Raw genomic sequence first — 17637 nt, forward strand, 5'->3', positions numbered from 1 at the left:
TGAAAGCAGCAGTAAGGATTCGCTACCACTGTAGCCACAGACACGTTGGGCCCACCTGTCGGGGCACCAACGCCCTATGTATCAGCTCCCCCTTGATCTATAAAAGGGGGGGACGCCGCTAGAAAACCCCAGGCTGAGCAAGAGCCAAGGCCAGCAGAGGATAGGTTCATACACACAACCAAGAACAATACATCTCCCAGTGGACGTGGGGTATTATGCTCCGGCGGCCCGAACCACTCTAAATCGTGTGTTCTTGAGCCCCCTTTTCCGCGTAGATCTAGCCCCATCGCCTAGTACTTCCCCGAGTACTCCCTCACCGGGAATAGGCGGGTGCGTTCCGCCACCCGGCTGTGGGTACCCCTAGAATCCCCACTACACTATCGGTGATGTTTCGATCGGGACGTGGGTTGAGAAAGGATCGCCAAATTAAGCCGTTAAGTTAATGAGCCCGATGTGTTCAAATGATGGCTATTACGCTTAATTAGAGTTTTAATTTGGCGGTTCCGTCACACTAAGCACATGCATATGCGAAGAAACCGTTTGGTTGCGGTGTTTAGGAGCTCGCACACACCAGGGCGAGCGGCCGGCGGCGGTCTCATTTTCGTTCTCCGGCTGCGTGCGCTTGCACCTCGGGAGCATGGCCCAGGTGATGATACAGGCATCCAAACGGTCCGAAGATGCATCACGGGAGCCTATCCTGTCCAAAAGCGGGCAACCAAAAGGCACTCAAACAGAAAAACATAGGAGCGATTCCGCAACCGGAAATTCCATCTGAACCCCCTATGCCGCGGACGACGGCAGGTGGGAAAAATTCCCGGAGATGTGAAGCTAAGCTCCTGAAACACCGTCCTCTCCGCCCGTTTGTTGCAGGCGAAACCCCTCCGAATCTATCTGATCCCTCCATGTATATGTATCTGATGACGTACGGATTTGGTGGTGGAAATAAACCCAGGGGACAGGCCCGCCACAAGCGATAGACCCAGCCTGACGAATCGACCGGCTCCCAGCCCAGCCTGGGCAAGGGCGCTAGGGTACTATCACGAATTCACGATCCATCATCACCGGACGAGCGGAGACATGGATCAGCAGCAAGTGGCGGCGGGCGAGGCGGGGCCTCGTCCGGGCGCCGCCGAGACCAGGGGGAGGAGGCCACGGATCGTCTACGCGACTTCGACGCCTCCATCCGGGCGCGTCCAGAGGGTCAGCGGCCGCGAGAAGCGCCGCCCGGGCACCCTGGAAGCCGCGGCGGAACAGCAGGCGTACTGGTGGGCTCCCGGCGGCGGCGGGCCGAAGGTCAACGACAGAGACCTACTTGAATTCGACCTCTTCGTCGAGATGCACCTGCGGCAGCAGCTGCTGTCTCGTCTCCAGCGGCCTGCGGCGGCGATGCTACGTGCTCGTCACGCAGGGCGAGCAGTTCAATCGTGAGCGTGAGCAAATGAATCGGTAGTAGAGAAGGGCAAAAGGGTCATACGGTGCAAAATATATGTATTTCAGTTTACCAAATCGATTAAAAGGATCAAATGTCGTGTATATCAAAGTGACAATGTTTCAAAGGTCATTTTAGTGAAATCAATGTTTGAAATCCTATAATTGCGAAGCCCAATATTTGGAGTCCTAAAAACGCAATTTTCCATTTCATTTGCTGGATTAACTTGCTTTTTGTCGAAATCACGACCAGTCATGACATGCCGCAATTGAGCATCAGAGTTTAAAAACGAATTTCACTTTTATCAAACACACTTAAAAACGAATTTGACCTTTATCAAACATATACTGAATGCAGTAGTAGACGCATGATTTTGAAATTGTGTGTGCGAAGGAAAAAAATTGTCTAGCACTAAAAAGTAAAAAAACTAATTAAAGATTGTCGGTACCCTGCAACTAGGGTACCCACTCCTACTGTGCCAAGACTCGCGTAGTTATCCGTAACTACGCCCTAAGGAGCTGAGCAGCCGGACTCCTGGGTTCCGACTCCATCTCACCGGACCAACGGTCCCAGACCTGCTTCCCGTTCGGGGACGGGTCCGGTGCCACCACGTGTCCCAGAGGTGGAAATGCTCAGCACCTGTGGCCGCGGACCCGGACCCCCGCAGGTGGGTCCGGGACCTCCACGTGCCATCCGGACCCCCGCAGGTGGGTTCGGGACCTCCACGTGCCTATCCGGACCCCCGTGAGCTCTCGGCTCAGCTAGCTGCTCGGGAGGGGTCCGGAGCCGCCACGTGTCACGCAGACGCGGGCGCAAGACTTCCGCTGAAAGCTCCCTCACCCACCCGCATTAAGTGCGAGTGGTTGAAGCGGGCTCTGCTGCCGCTGGGCACGGGGCAGCTTTTGTCAGTCCACACTGTGGATCGCCAGTTACCGAGGCGGCTCGTCAGTTACCAAGGCAAGCATTAAAGACGCAGCGCCGCGCCCATGGGCGACGAGTCATGATGACCAGCTACTGACTGGAGCAACAGTGCACGCTGCTACAGTGACTGAGTCAGTAGTTCGGCGCTTCATCATGACCTCGACGCGCGGCTGCAGAGACTAGACTCTACTCTGACAGGACAACTCAAGACCATCCCTGGTCAGAAGCTACGCACGAAAGCCGACGACAAGATCTCCGGATCTGAGGCATTAAAGGCCAAAGTGTAGTTTATAATACATCGCCGGGTCCACATGTCGGGGCCCCGCTCAGTGTACGTGCTCCCCTTGGACATATAAAAGGGAGAGCACACCCGCTAGAACAGGAGGAGGACAGACACAAGCTCCTACAACCTTCTCACTCTGGTGGGAAGGCAATACAACACACAGTGGACGTAGGGTATTACGCTCCGGCGGCCCGAACCACTCTAAATCCTGCTGTGTTCCTCGTGTTCTTGAGTGAGACCGGACTAGGACTAGCTAACCCCCGAGTACACACCCTCTGGGCTGGGGCGGGTGCCTTCCGCCACCCGGCTGTGGTCGCAGCATACCACGACAAAGATCAATGAAAAAGTAAAGTGTAACATGGATCATGAAAAAGTACCCTTACTAGTGGACTGAATGAGAGAGATGAGGCATGGATGTGGGTTGTTTAATATTTATGAGCTCAAATCACTCTATATATTATTTCAGTTTGGACATTCTACCTTCTAAGTCATTTTGTGTCAAATACACCAATGTTGTTTTCTTTTTCAGCAACCACCCCACCACTTACAAATCAGCTAATTTGTTTCATTTTTGCTGAAAGCCAAAAAAAATGGTTGCGGATGCTATGAAAAACATATACTTCTGAAGATGTAATTCCAATATCTTTGGAGTTTTTTTCGCCAAAAGAATCGTTGATAAAAACATAAACACTAGTTTTTCACTTTCTGCATATAGGGGTAGCTTTTGCAATGGGTTTACCAGGGATGAGCATATACAACAAAACTCTTATGGTGCGTTTTTTTCATTTTATTTTGTTTAAGTTTTTTTAGACGCTTGTCTTGCTTTTGCAACATTCTTCATCGCTTATTTCATTTGGATGCAAATTGACTACTTATTTCAATTTGGGTGCAGCCGTTCCACACGGCTTGAAGGCGAATTGATCGTGGGGCTTTGGGTGGGCTTGATTGGGGGCTTGCAGGCCCACGTTCGCTTGCTGGTCGTGATACCGTAGCCCACAATTTGGCCGTCGTAGTAAATTTTTTCGAGAACTTGCATTTCAAATTCTTTCAAATATCTGCGCAGCTGTTAAATGTTATCACTGAGGCTGTCTTAACTGTCCACGTACTTGGTACACACTTTGCTCGTGTAGCCAATCCATCATAAATTTTGCTGCATTCTGATGAAATAGGACTAACCATGGAAGGGGCTGCTGGACAGCCAAGAGTGTGATAGATTCGACGACGTTTTAAATCCATGACCTTACTGATGTTCGGTTGTTCGCAGTGATACTTATCGCGGTCTGTTGTTGCCAACACAGAATGGGCAGAACCACCAGCTAAACCTACCATGACATGCAGGGCGTGACCAGGCCGAAAAAAAAAACAGAAGCTTAAACTTGCGCTGACTTTTTTCAGCCTACTAGTACTCCCTCAGTCCCAAAACATAAATCACTCTACGATCCAAAATTTGTCAAAAAAAAAACAAGTCATCTCGTTATATTTAGAAAGTGTATGTGCATGCAAGAATCAATTAGTACCATTTTAACTTCTTGTTAATTTGTCCTAGAATTCCTAGGATAACTTTTTATTTTTTTTTTGGGGGGGGGGGGGGGGGGGGGGGGGGGGATGGAGGGAGTAAGTCCGAATGGATTGCCTGCTAGTACAACAGTTGTGCTAACAAGTCAGCTTCATCAGATCACACTAGGCACAGATTCTTTCATGCAGATATTTCTTCGTCTAGCTAGGCTGCAGGTACCAAACACAACTGTGAGTCGCTTTGACTGAACCGAATAGGCATTGCACTTTTATGGGCTACAAGATCCTCATGATCATGCCCAGATTATGGTGAAGGGTCATTACAAACTTGCCGAAATATCTTCCTGGCTACTCCACGAACGTTACTCTGATGTTGCTGGTTTATCATGAATCCGTCGGTCGATTCAGTCTTCGAGAACATCATCGCTTGTTGATCTTTGGCATGCAAATGCCGACATGACAGACCTTGGTGTCGGCAGATTATTTCGCAGGATCGAAATTGATGATGTGCGTCTGTCTCCGTGCTTAGCAACTAAAAAAAATTGATCTCATTCTGTTGAGCCCATTCCCCTGATGTTCTTAGTGCATAGTAATTACTCTATTTTGACGGTTCTGAAAGAATACGTGCCAATTGATGTCGAGGAAATTTCCATAGAGAGGATTTGCGTGCAGTTCAATAGTTCAGATTACTGATTTAACAGTCACCCTTGTTCGCTTTTGCCTCTCATCGTCAATTGTTGAGTTTTCTTTTTCTCGGAACACTTGCTGGTTCTCTTTTACATAAGTATCATAGTTGTGCCTTGCAGCAGAGCTTCCTGTTTTCAGCCTTTTGATTTTCAGAGCATACAGTGAGAGTGAGTACTTACTGATCTTCAGAAAGTACCGCATGCAGTTACCTAAGCGGTAAAGCTGCGAAATTCTTCAGACTTAACTCATGCTAATTTCCAGGTCTGTGCTAACGACAAAAGTGCACAATCAACAAAGATCAGCCCATAGCAGAAGATAGTGAAACACTTGAGATGACTCCTGCTTGATTTCCAGGATGAAAAGATGAAGAGGATCCCTTCTCAAAACTCCTACCGTGTATATATATACACAGTTGTATTCATGTTAATGGAAAGCTCTTTTCTAAAAAAATACTGTAGTATATATACACACAGTTGTATTCATATTCTGTAATGCTCTACCTACACAATGGTTTAGACGACTAACTTTTTTACTATTTTTACTGTGATGACAAGATTTGTTGTGATAAACTGATGATTCTGATGCGAAACTCACAGGTTCAGGGCGACGAGGCGAACTTGGTTACGCGATTGGCGAGGGCAGTCGATGGCCGGAGCTCACTGGCGATGAACAAAGCGGCGGCGGCATAGTCCTCTGCGACCAAGCTGAGAACACCAAAAGTTAGCGGAAGCATCATGACGGGGGAACTAGGAGACTCCATTTATGGCCTCGAATCGAAACGAGAAGGCGCGGAAGGGGAAGCTCACCGGCGCCGTGGACGGTGGCCTGAGGGCAGCGCAGCTCGCCGGCGGGAGGACGCTGTGGCGCGCGGCGAGATGGGACGACGGCGATAGGCTGTGCCTCGCGAATTTGGTCGGCACCAGAGCTCCCCTATTCTGGGATCGGCGGACGGCGGCGCGCTCTGCCACGGATACGACGCACGCGAACGCACGCGCGGCGCAGGCGGCGCTCGCACGGTGCGACGTGGCGAGAACGGCGAGGTGAGGCGAAATGGAACGGCGGCGGTTGGAGCTCAGGCCGGTTCGGCCATGGCTGCCGCTGACGGTGCGATGCACGGCGAAAGCGCACGGGGTTGGGGCGGAGCGGCGTGCGCACGCTCGGCGCGATGTGGGGTGGAGTCTTGGCGACTCGAAGGGACGAGCCGGGGGAGGCAAATGATAGGGACAAGGCCGACCCGGCCTTTCCATAGCGGCGGCGTCGGCCGGGCGCCGAAGCGCGGCAGGGGGCGCGGATGAACGGGTGCGTGGCGCCGGCGACTTGGGGGGGGGGGGGGGGGGGGGGGGGTGCGGCGGACGGCCAGCGCGACGGCAACGCGGCGGCGGCTGAGCAGAGCCGAGCGGTGGCGAGGCACGGATGGAAGGCGAGTCGTCACTTAGTCCATGCCGTCCTCTGTTCCGCACAGGACCAGGCTGGTGGATTGAAGTGTGGGCAATGGAGGGAGAAGAGACTGGCAGGTGAGACCGGCTATTGCGGTGGGGTCCACGTGTTGGAGAGAGAGAGAAACATATGGCTGCTAGAGGTCTCTAGTTTGCTTCCAATTTGGGAAGGATTACACCTGTGTTTAGTTGGTGAATAGTTTAGATTTTGGTACTGTAGCACATTTTGTTATTATTTTATAAATAATATCTAATCATGGATTAATTAGATTTAAAAGATTCATTTCGTGATAATTAGTTAGACTGTGTAATTAGTTATTTTTTTCAACTGCATTTAATGTTTCATACTCGTGTCAAAAAAATTAATGTGACGAGTACTGTATAAATTTTTTTGAAAACAAAACTGGGCCGGAGTACACCTACACCAAAAGAGCTATTGGCGTTTGCGGCTGCGGCTGCGCACTCGCCGCGGAACCACCCGATCACCGCGTCCCTCGCTGCCACCTCTGGTGCCGCGGGGCTGCCCGCCGCAGAGCCCACCAGTGACCCAATGGCGTTGGCTTGAGAAAACAGAGGAGGTTCGAAAACCGGTCTCGCCGTTTCCGATATGCTAAAAAACCGTCCCAGTTCGGAAGGAACCGGCCGGTTCGCGGTTTTGTAAAAAACAGGCTGTTCATCGGTTCTGTAAAAAGTTAGTTCACTGGTTTTTAGCGGCTCAATTACACAGACAATTTTTTAAGCGAATCGGACCGGTAGAGGCTCTAGTTTGGCCTTTTAGCGGTCCGACCGTCGGGCCTAATGACTAGGGGTGTGTGTGGACTGGTGGCTCACTCGAGGGCTCATAATTTAACCGAGATTTGAACTCAAAGAAACCAAAAACTAGAAACGAAAGAGTTGAAACACTCGGTTAATTCGATTTGGCTCCCGATTAATCGGGATAGCCGAGACTGATAAATATTTAGCCCATTAACTCATTCAACCAAATAGAGCACGGTTCAACCCAACCAGCAGCAGTAGGCAACCTTAATCCCCGAGTCCCACCTCTCCCAATCCCACTCCCAGTCGCCCCGACCACTACGCCCATCCCGCCGCCCGCAACTTCGTATCTCGCGTAGCCACGCAGCACGCTGGGCGCCGCCTACGCCATCCACCTCATTGGCTCGCGGCGGCGGATCTTGCGGTGGAGGAGGAGGCAGAGGACGATGCCTTCTTCTCGGCTGCTTGCACATCCTCCGTCCTCCTCCTCTTCTAAACGGCGGCCAGCGCGCGCGGATCCAATGCGTGCGCAGCGGCGACGGCCAGCGCGGGCGCGGTGGCGGCCACCAAGGTAGGTGCACGACCAGCGTGTGCCTGGCGCTACGGCGCCGCGGGCCAACGGCGGCCTCCTCTGCCCGAGATCTAGTGTTTTTATTTTGTGAACATTTAGTTAATTCAGTTATAATTGGAACCAACCTGATTGAATCGAAACTGAATTTGCTCGGTTCCTATATATGAAATGAATCGAGAAACCGAACCGATGGGTTCGGTTAGAACCGAATGCCCTGACCTAATAATACCTTGGCGGGTGGGTGTGGGTGAGCCAGCGCGAGTGACGTGGTGTTGGGCGGGGGACGAATCTGGCAACGAGGTAGCACTGTGGTTATCCTCTGTTTGGATCTGGGGATTAAACTTTAGTTCTCATCATATCGGATGTTTGGGTACCAATTAGAAGTATTAAATATATGTTAACCAATTCTATAAATGTTAGATAATTCGCAAGACATATCTATTAATTCTAATTAGTCCATGATTCGGCAATGTTGTGCTACAATAAATATGCTAACGATGGATTAATTAGATTTAATAGACTCATGTTATGAATTAGTCTCCATTTATCTAATTAGTTGTGTAATTAGTTCATATTTTATTCTACTTGGCATCAAACATCCATATGATCGATATGATACCGACTATTCATAAAAATTTGAATCTAAATATCTTTTTATTATTGTTAGTCCCCTTTTGTGGCTGCGCACCGGGGGAGGGAGGGAACGCCTCGACTCGGCCGGCTAGGGGACGCATGTGAACCGCGCGCCCCGGAGGCGTCACCCGCCTCGCGTGCGGCGCGGCCGGGTGTGGGGTCCACGGCCGTGTAACAAGGCAGTCGCAGCCTGGTGACGCGAGCAATTCTCTTTTTTCCGAAAAAGGTTTGTATCTTACATTTCATTATTGCGAAGAGTTTGTATCATACATTTGGTACTCAGCTGATATTCCACCACAATATTTGCCAAAACTGAAGAAACTTTGGGTTAAATTGCAACACTTCGCATCCCAGGATCTGTGCTCAATGCAATAATATTGCGCGTGGGTTCCTCTCTAAAAATAAATGTTCCTCTAAAAAAAATTTAAAAAGCTCCTCACCAAAAAATCTAGGCTTCGCCTGCCCGTCTCTAAAAATTAAAAATAGTACTGGTGACGTCACCTGCCCCTAGAATCTGTGAGCCCACCTGTTGATTGAACACTCTTCGATTCCTCTCCTTCCAGATGTTCCATGCCGAGTAGATCAACAATGCCACTTTCGGTTTTCTTGTTTTCTTGGGCAGATTGAGAACCAAAAGATGAAAGTATGACCGAGAAATTATTTGATGTGTTACAATATGAAATCAACAGATGTGGCCTCAAAAGGACACTGCAGTACAGAAATAGAAAAGGAAACACCACTGAACATCATGGTATCCCTCTTTTCGATACCAAAATAAACACAATATAGTTCATATGCTGAGCGCCTGAGCTTCATTAATGAATGCTTCAACCGTGCAGCTATCTTTATATCTGTTCAACAAATCAATCTACAATGCCTGGCTTAGAAAAGAAGTTTGTTGGCAATCCAATGTGACACTCAGTACCTGGCATCTATCTGCACCCTCCGTCCTGCTTGAATTGGCACACAAAAATGATAAAGAAACAGCAGTCTCAGTTGGCGGCGATGAAACACAGAAAAGGGAAAACTGAACCACGATGCTTCACTGAAGAAATGCTGCTAATTAATCCTAATGTTACAAGATACTACTGTACCAGTGAGGCAGCAGGAGAACGCGCTGGCCGCTGGGCGGAGCTTCCGTGCGGAAGGGGAAAGGAAAAGCAAACGGGGCTGGCAGAGGGAGAGAGGAACGGCCCGGCCCGGCCCGGCCCGCTGCTTCATACGATCACCGGATCGCGGCATGCGACACGCCCTCGCACCGACCAGCATTCCATTGTCCCAACGCCAACGGCCACACCGCCTTCCGGACCCAAGTCAAAACCCCCCCGCCCGGCCGCCCCGCCGTCGCCGTGCCCACCACCGCCACACCCCCCCCCCCCCCACAGCCCCGACGCCACGCGCTCCCCTCCTCGCATCGCCTCTGCCAAGGGCGCAACTCCCTCACGCCCCCTCTCGTCCAATCGAGCGTCCCTTCCCCCGCGCGCCGCTCATGGACGACGGCGGCGGAGCCCGCGCGCAGCCCCTGGCCGCCGCCGCCCTCGATCCCGGCGCGGAGGACGCCGAGGCCGCCGCCGCCTTCGATCAGAACGTGGGTGACGACAACGCTGCCTTCGATCCGGGCTTGGACAACGTCGCCGCCACCCACGAGCAGCAGGAGGAGGAGGCGGTGGACGGGGACGCCGAGGACCTGATCGAGGCGGTGGACGGGGACGCCGAGGACCTGATCGAGGCGGAGGACGACGACGCCGAGGACTTGGAGCAGCAGGCGGTACTGGACGACGACGCCGAGGACCTCGAGCACGAGCAGGAGGTGGTGATGGACGAGGACGCCGAGGACCTCGAGCACGTGCAGGAGGTGGTGATGGACGAGGACGCCGAGGTCCTCGAGCACGAGCAGGGCGCGGAGGGCGACGCGGCCCTGGAGCACGAGCAGGAGGGGGTGATGGACGAGGACGCCGAGATCTTCGAGCACGAGCAGGACGCGGAGGAGGGCGACGCGGCCCTAGAGCACGAGGAGGAGGTGGTGATGGACGAGGACGCCGAGATCGTCGAGCACGAGCAGAACGCGGAGGAGGACGCCGAGGTCCTCGAGCACGAGCAGGACGCGGAGGAGGGCGACGCGGCCCTGGAGCACGAGGAGGGGGAGGCGGACGACGACGGCGCAGCCCTGGAGCAGGAGCAGGGGGAGGCCGACGAGGACGCGGCGGGCCTCGAGCAGGACGTGATGGACGAGGAGGACGCCGCGCATCCTCCGCTGGATCACGACCTCCCCCTGAGCGTCCCCATCTACAAGGCGTCGGCGGCCTCCCTGCCGCTTCAGTGGCGCGAGTTCCGGCGGAGCGGTGTTCCCGAGACCCTCGTGCTACGACATCGACGGCCTGCCTCAAACCCTCGGACCTCTGTTCGGGCATGGGGTCCACCGGCGCCGGCACCGCGACACGGTCCTCCCCGACGAGACGACGGCGGTGATCCGCGAGGTCTTCAGCGGCGCCCGGCGGAACGCGATCGTCGATACAGTGCTCCCCAATGGCAGAAGGATCCGACTGGACCTTCTGAGGAAGGTTTGCGTGGAGGTTGATGCCGAGGGCAACCCATTGAAGGCTGTCGCCATATATTGGGTTGACGAGAAGATGAGAGTGTTCGTCAGTGCGCGCATCCTGGGCGTTGACGAGGACATGGCGAGGAAGCTGTCCAACGACCAGAGCATCACGGAGGTACGAAGGTGCCACCACCGGCTGCAGGGGCTGCAGCATTTTTGCGAGCGGATGGGGGGACACGGGCGGCCTCTTCTGGGTTGGTACGGTTCAGATGCGGAGCACGTCAATCAGGGGGCGTTCCCCCAGGATTTCATAGATGAATTCCTTGTGCCCAACTGGGAGAGGGTGGACCAGCTCGGGGTGATGGTCAGGCATGGGAGTGCGCACGGCCACGGCACACACATAGCGCCGTTGTGCTGGATGCTCAAAAGGTCTGTTCTTGATCCTCGTTCAAAGGAAAGCATGCATTTCGTCCTATCTTAAGCACTGCTACTACTGCTACCGATTATATTCATGACTCGCTGGATCGTCCTTATTGTATTTCCAGTGTCGCGGTCTCGCTACTGGCAGAAATGGATCGGCCTGGGCACCTGCTGCTGTGCGCATTGGCGCCTGGCTTCCGGGAGATTGTCCCAGCAGGATCCGAACAGGACCGCCCAAGCAACCGTTTGTTCCACAGCGGGATTGCGCCTGACAACACTACCGAACGCCCAGCCGATAACCCTCGTTGGCATATCTTCTGGTCCTGGGACTGGAACGATCCAGAAGTTGGCATCGCGATTGACATTCTACCACTTTACAAGGTCAGTTTCGTATATGCAGATTGAAAGTTTCGTCCCCCGAAATGAACTCTGAATGTTCTTTAGCGTCTGTCTAGTTTCGATCATGAGAAACGAACATGCTGAGATAGGCACGGAATGCCAACGCAACAGCAACAAAAGTGGCGCTCATGCTCGTTTGCTTTTTTCTATGATAAGCGTTGTTTGTTTCTGCCTCTTACTCTTTTTTCATCCGCAGTGTGTCATCCTCCTTGACATAGCCCAAATAGTCTGTAACCTTGGCTTGTCCAGTCCCTGGCAATTTCTGATTTTGTTAGAAGATTGGATCTCCAAGATATAGACTCGTCATTCACGAAACCTGTTATTTAGTCGTATGGTAATTTCATTGTTTCTGCATATCAACACGTTCCTGCATCACGCAATACATTTTTTCAGACACTCAGATCTAATTTGACACAGCAGCATAGCATATTTTACATAATAGCAGCAGATGCTTCCATATTACTAGAAATTCTAGTTCCTTGACCTTTTGAGAAGTGGCAATGATTGAAAACTAAAAGACAGGACAAACACAAATGTAGTAACCTACATCTTCGAGTGAAAGATCAAATCAAAACAAATTAGGTGATTGTGATACTACAGGATACAACCTTGCATGCATTTCTCTTTAAACTGCCAAGTTGATTGCAATACTTCCAGATACCAACTAAAAACAGCTAAGAAACGCCAACCTCCAACTTTTTGAATAAGACAGGATATTATTAGTGTTTGTGAAAAAAAATCACTGTGTAGCAATATAGCTAGAAATTCAGAATTTTTTTCATAGGACTCAGTAAAATAGGCATGAGTATACATTACCTGTATGTCCTGAACATGAGTTTGCCTTGGTACTCGTTCAAGTGTTCAACCTAACCAAATGTAATGCCAGACAGGAAGTGTTAGTTAAAATACAATCAATTTGCCTTTTCCAAGGTTATTCAACATTCTTCCAGTAGTTTCATGTCTATGTTAAATATAAATACTAGAAGCTTCACACAAAAGGTCTACTTCAGTCAAACTGCCTTCATCCAACAGCAGCATGGAAAAAACTGAAAGTTATGGCAGAAATCGAAATAAATTTCAGTTAACATATCAGAGATTCGACATAGATCCTTTTCCTTTGTTTGAGAAACGTAACACGTTTCTTTTTCGAAATCATCCTCAAGAACATAGAATCGCTCAACTAGGTTGTACCTAGTTGGATTAAATCACACATTAACCTAACCATTGCCTGGTGTTAGTTCTACTCATATGTACCAAATGATACAGTATCATCCTACGACCTACTCAAATTACAGGCGCCCCTCCAACACTGTATACATGAATAGTGGTGAATTAAATGAATTTCAGCACATCTGCGCATACAAATTTTGCATCGTTCTCTGCAACTAAATCAATCAACCATCTCTCACGCTCTCACTTATAGAACAATTAAACCGTGCTTCCAATCTTTTTTCTTTTTTTGAAACTAAACCGTGCTTCCAATCTCAGTAAGACCTTGCAGAACAAGAAACAGTGTTGGCAGTACAATAAATCAGTAATTATAAGGGCGAATTGGTGACCCATATGTTCACCTCCAACCTTCTTTAGTTCAAATATTTGTATACTTCTTCAAAATAGGATACAAATATTTGAACTAAATATGATTGGAGGTGCATCTAAGACTCATCAATTTACACCCCTATCAGTAATCGCAACCCAACTGAGATCATGAGAGAAGGGAGGGCATGGGATCTGGCAATTCACCTGTATGGCCGATTGGCAGGCCCCTCGGCCTTGGCCATGGGGAATCGCCAGGCGGCGGCAACCGAGAGCATGGAAGAAAGGGAGAGGGGCCAGATTTTTCTTAAAGAGAGAAGAGAAGAGAGGAGGAAGCGTGCGATTGGGAAATTGGGAAACACAAGCGGCGGACTCCGCTGAGTCACCGGCGCACGGCGGCGGCGGAGACCGGTGGCACGCACGACCAGGGGTCGGGGACGCCGGACGCGATGACGGACGGCTCACAGAGGACAGGCTCGAGTTTGGTTTGAACGGGCTGGTCCGTCCGGGTGTTGCCTGTTGGGATATTTTCAATTTTGGGCCTTCGGAAATAAAGTGATAAAAACTTTTTAGAAAGTGACTATTTAGTATTCACCCTGGCCAACTATTTGTGAAATTTGATTCTTTTTATCCCTTAACGCCAATCACTTTAGCTTAAATAATTTAAATAACCTTAGCTTTTCAAACCTTTTAAATCACCTTCCTGCACCAATTTTCAAGACGGTTTAATCTTTTTCTTAGTTAAAAAAAACTAGTAACCATTAGATAAGGTTTTTAATCACAAAAATATATATAATCTATAACAAGAAATTCTAAGAAAAATCATAGAGATGGATTGGGACACGGGAAACTCGGATACATTTAGTTCTCATAAAAATATCTCTAAAAGCTTCCACAAAATAGATTTTGCTCTAGAAAAGTATAAAAAAAATATAAAGTAGCTTTCAAAATATTCTAAATAATATGTAAATATAATTTTAAAGACTTTATACATGAATGCAATATATACCATCACATATATGTGTTTTGACTTAGCGGAACCACGGGTCAATGCGAACTTCTCCAAGTTCCGTCGGACACGCGGCTGCGAGACTCGGTCCCAAGAGGCCTGTAAAAAAATGGCGCCAGATTCAGAAATATGAACTAAATACTCTTATACTCATCCATCTAAACAGAGCTGCAGAAAATTCACATGGAACATGGTCTTCTAACCGGTTCAGAAATACTAGATGGAATTATAACCTAGGCCTGGTTTAGATGCAAAATTTAAAATTCCAAAACTATTACATCAAATGTGTGCAACACATGCATGGTGTATTAAATCTCAACAAAATAAAAAAAATAATTGTATAGTTTGTTTGTAAATTACGAGATAAATCTAATGAGCCTAAATAGGTCATGATTAGACACTAAATTGCTACACTAAACATGTGGTAATGACAAATTAATTAGTCTTAATAAATTTGTCTTGTGGTTTATAGACAAATTATGTAATTAGTTTTATAATTAGTCTATGTTTAATATTTCAAATGTGAAAAGATTTTCTTTTAAAAATTTTATATGGAGCTGACGGCGCCCAAAAATGAAATGGAGTGGAACTGTCTGATCACTTGGGCATTGTGAAGAACCAAGATACACGTAAGACGCAGGAACAGATGAAAGATTCTCTTGAGGAAGAAGCAAAAATGGATCACAGAAGTCAGGTGTTGTCGCGTCAGAGTCATCGCACAAAGTTCGTCAGATGTTAGGTTCATTTGTAACCGCGGTCCGGGGAACGAACACCCACCAAGGCTGACAGGAGCTCTTTCTTCAGTTCTTGTAATAACACCCATCGATCTTGCACAGCTCTCTAGTCTCTGCAATTCTGCATCCACTGAACCATTTGCAGTTTCGCTTTCTCGTGAAATCCTACTCATGCGTGTGCAGCCCGGCCCCCAGCGCGCAGTATAATATATAGGCGGGCGGTCTGCTGATCCTAACAATATATTGGTCATGTTATGCTTCATTGCACAAAAAACTGTTAAAATGTGCAACAGGTGTATCTCACACCCAATTTTTGTTTAATATAGGTGAAGATCATGGTATGCATTGTGCTGTGCTGAGGGTATGAACAAGCTGTCATGATGCTTGACAAACATTTTGAGGTCTGTATTGCTTGGCAAGCATCATTTGACCTAAGATATGTGTTATCTGGATTTGCCTCTATTGTCCTGGCTAAGCTTACTCTTTTGTTTTTTGTTCTTTCACTCTGCTGTTTTTTCCCCCTCTTCTTTGCCAACTCTGTCATGGCAATGTGGTATGTTCTTTGGCAATCTGTTATCAACAGGTAAGTTATAAGGCCGATGATGGAATATGTAAACCTCAAACAAAGGTTCTTGTGAGGCAGCACTCATCTTTTCTGGTAATTTGCATGTGGATTTTGCAGGCAACCAATCACACCCTATATTCTGTTCTTTCGCATGTTTGCAACTCTTTTGTTTTCAGATGATGAACAATATCTTCTTTTCCCTTTGTTATGTTACCTCCAAGATATTGAGATCAAGTGATGGCCTATGTTGGATGGCCTATGTTGTCCGGTTTCGTAGTTGAAGGTTGAAAATCAGACTTTTGGATAATTCGAGGGTGAAAATTGGACTTCTTCCAAAACTAAAATAGAAGCGCTTTGGGCGTTAATTGCTTTCCTTAAACTTCCAGTTTGTCCTGCAAATTTTCACGTTGGCTTCTATCAGTTGTAGGGAAGGAAGGGCATCCCTTGATGCACTAGTTCATTAGCCATATACATGTCTTACTCTTTTCAGTGCTACGGTGCAGGGGGGAAGAAGTATCTTTCACAGGATTTGGTTTGTTAGCAAAATTCACAGGAAGGCTTGACTGGCCCAAAACAGTCGGACACGAGGTAGATGTTCCCTTGTTAAATTGGTGATGTATAAGCATAATTTTGGGCATGCAGCATAACTGAGGTCGCATATGAAACCATAAAAACACGTAGAGTTGGGAGCATCTTTGACAGAATGGGGCCTGAAAGGCTGGTATGTTCAGATATGAGATATTTGAAGTTCCAAACAAGAAGACAGTCTCAATATGTCACGGTGCTATGGAACACTTCATACAGCTGGTGCCAGTTAGAATAATCTCATCAGCTCTCACAGATTTCTGAAACTACTCTGTCTTGGAGGGGTCAACGATTGCGACTTTAGCCTCAACACAAACATAAAAAATAAACATCGAACCACAATTCAATTAATGATCTGTATACAACTACTATGTTGTTGACAAGAAATCCAGAGGTCTTCAGTTTCTTCAGGGGTATCATGCATGAGTTGTCATGCATGAGCTGCCAGAAGCTGTGTTTGTAGCCTGGAAGCTGTGGTTACCTGATAAATTCAAGCATATTTTTCAGAAAAAGTGTTTACCGCAACAAGATGTCTGCAAATGGAGGAATGAAAACACAAAGATTGTACTAAAAAAGCATTAACAATTTTAAGTAATAGCTGGCAGCCTAACAAGGGTGCATTTTAGACAATGAGTATAGCACTATCAAGAATTCTTAGAGAATAAAACATAAAAACAGGTTGGAAGTTATATCTCACTTTGTAACCAGGAATGTTGATTCAGTGTTCGTAAAGCAGTCAGTAATCTCTATCAGGTATAAGCTGCTATTTTATTTACCTAGATGCTCACTGTGCTTTCCAAAGGACTGATCATATATCCAGAACTTGAAACATGCCTCTATGACAGTGTCAGGTTTCGCTGAAGTTCGCATCAGCTTAAGCTTGAGGGAGACATGCTCCTTCGCATCATTTCTCCTTCTGTCCTTTGGGTTCAGCTTTAGGCGCCTGCAAACGAATCAAGATACAGCACTGAGGAGAGAAAATTGCATATTTGGGACTTGAAACAATAGGCTTCGCAGTTTTGCCATCTCTAACATTGGTTTCGCAAAAATAGGCTCCCAAACGTTGGCCATTTGATTTTTGTACCATTTGATGTATTTCTCATCTTTTCTAATATTCTTCTATGTAATTGCAACATGAGTGGACTATATTGCCCTCTGCTTTTGGATAGGAATCGTTGACGTCCTTTCTGAGTCTCCCGTACGGGAGTCACTTAGTTTTCCGGCGGCCATGGAGGGCCATGGCTAGCATCCCCAGTCTCTCGTACGCGAGTCGCTTCGTCTTCCGGCGTCCATGGAGGGCCATAGCTACCATCACACCCCCCCCCCCCCGAGCCTCCTGCGCCGCTCCTTGGGCCGGCCCTGAGCACCGTCGCCCGCCGGTCTTGCATGCCATCGCCGGCCGCCATGAGACCCATACCGGCCGAGCCAACCCTCAAAACGGAACCCCCGCAACCCAATGAAGCTCCTCGAACCTCCAAATTCACGCGAAATCGATACACAGAGAAATGCCCAAATGCTCACCGGAGCTACCAAAGTCCAGCCGCCGCCTGTTACCGCCTCCCTCGCCGTCCGGCTGCCACGCCACCCCTACCCGCTTCACGGCCCGCTCCCCTACCCCG

The 17637-nt window shown here is 48.8% G+C and overlaps 3 long non-coding RNA genes across 3 annotated transcripts; all 3 read right to left on the reverse strand.

Annotated features, from left to right (window-relative positions):
* Positions 1–4388: 4388 nt before the first annotated feature.
* LOC120696733 lies at positions 4389–6321 on the reverse strand. Its single transcript, XR_005684274.1, has 2 exons — positions 5642–6321; positions 4389–5539 (listed from the first exon to the last, which is right to left on the reverse strand). It is a non-coding gene; the product is annotated as an uncharacterized LOC120696733 (long non-coding RNA).
* Positions 6322–11563: 5242 nt separating this feature from the next.
* On the reverse strand, positions 11564–13616 carry LOC120696734. Its single transcript, XR_005684275.1, has 3 exons — positions 13333–13616; positions 12406–12455; positions 11564–11956 (listed from the first exon to the last, which is right to left on the reverse strand). It is a non-coding gene; the product is annotated as an uncharacterized LOC120696734 (long non-coding RNA).
* A 2536-nt stretch (positions 13617–16152) lies between these two features.
* Positions 16153–17271, reverse strand: LOC120700518. Its single transcript, XR_005685929.1, has 2 exons — positions 16795–17271; positions 16153–16499 (listed from the first exon to the last, which is right to left on the reverse strand). It is a non-coding gene; the product is annotated as an uncharacterized LOC120700518 (long non-coding RNA).
* Positions 17272–17637: the final 366 nt, after the last annotated feature.

This window comes from Panicum virgatum, chromosome 3K (genome assembly GCF_016808335.1).
Source record: "Panicum virgatum strain AP13 chromosome 3K, P.virgatum_v5, whole genome shotgun sequence".
Classification (NCBI taxonomy): Eukaryota; Viridiplantae; Streptophyta; class Magnoliopsida; order Poales; family Poaceae; genus Panicum; species Panicum virgatum.